The following is a 4,885-nucleotide window of genomic DNA, read 5'->3' on the forward strand; positions in this document are numbered from 1 at the left end:
GTGTGAGGGAGAGAATGGGAGGGTCCTGGCACAGGCTTGGCACAACAGAAGCCAAATGAAGTTTTGTTAATTACATGATATCCCTACCTGGAGGTCACCTTGGGGCTTAGGAATTAGGGATGGGCTGGAATCCCTGTGCTTTTGCTGTCCGTGTGGAAGCGGGGCACTGTGATTCTATGAGACTGAGTTTCCTCAGGTGGAAAATGGAGAGATTGTCACAGGAAGTTTGTGTGTGTCTAGGATAAAAGGCTGGCACAGAGGAGGCTCTGGTGGCCTTGCCCCTCTCAGTCTGTTCTGGGTCCTCAGGGTGATGATGGCTGAGAGAGGAGCAGTTTCTAAAAGGGGTGCCTGAAGGAGGAGTCTCTGGAGGAGACTGCTGGGGGCGGGTGGGGGTGGGAACTGCTGCTGCTGGAGCCACTGCCCACCCGCAGTGTGTGCTTGAGCAGGGACTTAGCTGCTATCACTTCTGTTTGTTGATCTGTAAAGTGAGGCAATAATGCATGCATTCATCATTTATCTGTCCCTATTCATTCCTCCTTCCCAGTAAATACTGTGAGCAGCTTTCTGTGTGTTGTGGATTCAGCAATGTGCAGCACAAACTCATGGAGCTTTCGTAAGGGCAGAAGAGACAGGAAACACATAAATGCATAAAAGCACGTGAATGTACTGTGTGCTGTCCAGTGGTTCATTGCGAAGCAATGGGAAGCAAAGGCTGGGGGGCGCTTTTTGATCAGCAGAGGACACGCTGCAGCAAAGCCCAGAGAGGAGGGAGGCAGAGGGAAGCTGGGGCCACGGCTGGCTCCCTTGCTTTCCCCTCAAATAATGATAGTAACCGTTTGTTTCCCTCCAAATGCCAGGCATCCTGCCAACAGCTTAACGTACCTCATGTCATTTTATTTTCACCACTGCGGGGTTCTGTGAAGTAGGTATTATTCTTTCCACTTTATTGACAAAGAAAGTTGAATGACAAAGAAATTTAACACCTTGCCCAGATCACCTGGTGAGTGGCAGAGCCTGGAGTCATCAACGGTCTGGTCTCTGCCCCAACTCTTGGCCACCCACAGGGGAAGTGGGTCTGGGGCTGGGGAGCTTGGTCCCCAACTCCAGTGGAGAGGCAAAGAGTGTCCTGCCTTTCCTCTCAAGCTCTCTGGAAATTTCTTGGCAGAAAAGGAACTCTCAGGTCCAGATGAAGACTGTGAAAGCATTGCCTTGGGGACTTCTTGCCTCTGGCATCAGCTGAGTGCTCACAGCACCTGCCCACTGAATGCAGCCTGTCCTCACCAGCAGCAGGGCCCACCTGAAGCTGGAGAAGCCACAGAGCTCAGAGCAGGACATGCTGCAGGAGCATGTGGTCTGGCGGCTAAGTTTACATGATGTGGTCTGATGGCTTAGGGAGTCAGGCCCACAGCCAGGGCTTGACTTGACCAGGTCTCCAGACCCTGTCCAGGGCTTCCCTGGGGTCAGGACTGAGCATCAGCCCGGAGGGCAGATGGCACCCTCCCTGGCAACAGAGAAACATGGGACCAGGGATACCCAGCCCTGCATCCCTGACTTCATGAAGCTGAAGGTTTATGGGGCCCACAGAGCCAGGCTGGGACTTCCTCCTGGGGGACACAGTGAGCCTTGGGTCGGTGAGCCGGACAGGAGGGCGCTAGCACTCCCAGAAGTTGTGCCCTACCTGCACATTTTGAAGGGCGATTCCTGCTCCTCTGTGTTGTCCCAGCCATCAGTGTTACCAGGAAGCTGGTGATGAGGCCGAGGGGCCAGGGCAGGGAGTTTGCAGAAGGCTGGGAGAAAACTGGGGGCTGGAAGTTTTAACTTCCGTTCCTCATCAGTCTGATGACTGCCCCCCCAGCGCCCAGAACACCAGACTTCAGCTGTTACCTCCTCAGAGAGGGGAGGGGAGACTGGCTCCAACAAGGGAGGAGGGGAAAGCAGCCCAGTTTGGGGGCAGTGGGTGGGGGTGCTTCTTGACCAGGGTGTGGAGGAGCGGTCCCCACATTCTCCCCCCACCAGATCCTTCGCACTCATCTATGCTTTGCAGAAGCTGTTTGCTTTCTCTGACCACCAGTTTTCTGATTCAGAAACCAAGTGTCTGAAGGAACATTCTGGGTTATTTGGGCCAACTTTCCATATCATGTCTGATTCATAACAAATTGCTACCCAGCCTTGCTTGCATACCTCCGGAGACCGCGAGCCCCCTCCCTGTCCCAGGCAGCCTTCTGCTAGATCTGAAGCTGAGGAAGCCTGCACACGGCACCGGGGAGAGCCACCACATCTCTCCCAGGCACCTCTGCTGTGGCGTTCACATGCCATCTGGGAATAGGAGCTGGCACACGGGGTTGATGCCACCTAGGAAGTTAGTCTTGGATTTTGCCAGCTAAAGCCACCTTGTGGTGACCTTCAGACACTGGAAATTGGAGCTGCCCTGCTGCAGCCTGCTCAGCCTGGAGCCAGTGTCTCCTGTCACACCAGATACCTGACCCCCTGTCTGACGACTAGAACATGAGAAGTTCCTTCAAGGTGGCCTTCATTGCCCATGTAGGGCAGCCAAGTCCCCCAGGGGGAAGGGATCAGCACCCTGTTGTTTGGCATCACAGCCAGCTGGGATGGTGGGGCCCCTCTGTGATCCTGTGCCTTTGTGCAGCTCAGACGGTCTCATCCCAGCTCTGCCCCAGGCACCCTGGACCTGGGAGAAGATGAGGATGGATGAGGGCTCAGCCTCCGCCCTGTCCACTGTTGGGCATTCTGGGCCCCTGTAGCCAAGCACTGTTTGGGAAGATAAAATAGATGCCCCCTTGGCTATGATGTTGATGGCTCCCAAGAGTCAGGAGACCAGAATTCAAATCTGGCCTCTAACCTTGGGCCACAAGTCCCTTGGCCCTTCCTGGCTTTCAGTCCCCAAATACACAATGAGGCTGACAATCAGATGTCCTCCAAGGGCCCACCTGTGAGAGGTGGAGAGCCTGTGAGGGACCCAGCCAGGAGCTTGCTCCGGTCTGGACCCACCATTGCTGTTGTGACTCAGAGCTGGAGAGGGTTAGAGGTGAGGAGGCAGGGTTAGCCTGGCGCTCTGCCTCTGAAGATGGTGTCCCTGGGAAAGCAGGAGAGGGAAGATGGTGACAACAGCCTGTAGAGGGAGCCACCTACCGCCGCACCTGGTGCTGCTGTCCCCCACCGCGCTGGAAATGTGCTGCAGTCATCTCCCCCAGAAAGACCTGGGATAGGGCTGCGGGGGTGGGAAGACTCCAGGAGGGCTGTGGCTCAGCCCCTTCTGATGCCAGGTCTGGGCTTCCTCAGGCTCGGAAGAATTTCCCAGGCCCAACAGAGGGTTGCTTCGCCCTAGGTTACCCAGGCAACAGCTCTGGCATCCACACCGGGGTCGGCTGCAGCCCGGCCCCTGGCCACTCGTTGGCCTACCCTTGGGGGTGGGTGGGGGAGGGGAAGGGACAGAGAAGAAAGGAGTCGGGTAGCTTCTTTTCCAGAAGTTTCAGAGGAGACCTCTCAGAGCCCTTTATTTGGTTTAGGACAAATGGTGTCTGGCTGGTGGATACTGCCATCTTCTGGTCACTGGTTATAACAGCATCACGGTGTGGCTGAACTCCTGCTGGGGTTTACAAAGACCAGGTCAGCCTGGAACCTGGACCCTGCACTGGGACCCCTGCAGTTCAGCCAGCTTACCTGGAACTCTAAAGTGTCCTGGGAACTGAGGGTCAAGCACCACATGCCTCCAGTACTCTTATTTCTAAAGTCATGCTAAAGACCTGGCTTCCAAACCAAACTTCCAAATTTTGCAGAGCACTAGCTTTGTGACCTTGATTATGTTAATTGACCTGTCATCCTCCATCTTTTCATCTTTAAATGGAGACAGGGATTCCTCCCTGTCAGGTGTGCTAAGGAATAAAGGAAACAGAGTTAGGTAAAGTCCTTAGCATAGTGACTGGTTCAATAAATGGTGGCTTTTATTGTTTTCTGATTAAGTCCTGGCTTAACCAATTGGAAAGCTAATCTAACCTGTCCATCCCATCTCCTGTGTATGGCCACTGTCTTTGAGGCATTTCCCCTCTGTTCACTGGACCATTGTGAATATCAGTTGTGTGAAGGTGTATCTTCATTAGATTTTCTTGGAGACCTTTGTGGACACATAAGATTTTAAAAGCCAAAAACCCAAAAATCTTTTGGAATCAAAACTGGTGACTCTTAGAAAATGCGATGATTCAGAATGCCCAGTCCTCCAATCTTGGTCACATAGGAGCCCAGGGTCTCTGTTCTAGACACACAATGAATAGGGAACTAAACTGTCTTCTTTGCCTGAGAAGATGGGGCTAACAGAGGTGAGAAGCAGAGTTGGAGGACCCAGAAGTTGTGTCCCTCAGTCTAGGATGTGAGACCTTGCAGACACCCCAGAGGATGGAGACACTGGGATGGAAAGTCTCATGGCTCCCGCAGCAGTGTTGAGTGGGTGTCACAGTGCTGACGCAGGGACCTGGTGTAAAGTTCGGTGGCCTTGCCTCAGGTGTTTTGGCCCACATGGCAAAGGCATCTGTGAGATCTTCAGGGGGCCAGTCTCCGAGGCTGCCCTGCAAGGGATGAGGCTACCTACAAAACTGGGGACTTGGCCCTAGGCCATGGCAACCCCCATGTGCTTCCCATTTTCCTAGGCAGCTGATCCACCGTGAAATGATACCTTAATTTAGAGCAGAGCCCAGGCTGGGTTCTGTCCTCCCAGACTTTCTTCTTGCCTTGGATAAAGAGTTGGAGGACACTAATCAAAATGTTTATCCTAATTGCTAGGGGCATAAATCTGAAAGAGTTAGGAAAAAATCGGGTGATGAAATCAAAATCCCAAAAGTCACCAGCAAATCATTGCCAATTAAGGGAATAG

This window comes from Vicugna pacos, chromosome 15 (assembly GCF_048564905.1).
Source record: "Vicugna pacos chromosome 15, VicPac4, whole genome shotgun sequence".
Lineage (NCBI taxonomy): Eukaryota > Metazoa > Chordata > Mammalia > Artiodactyla > Camelidae > Vicugna > Vicugna pacos.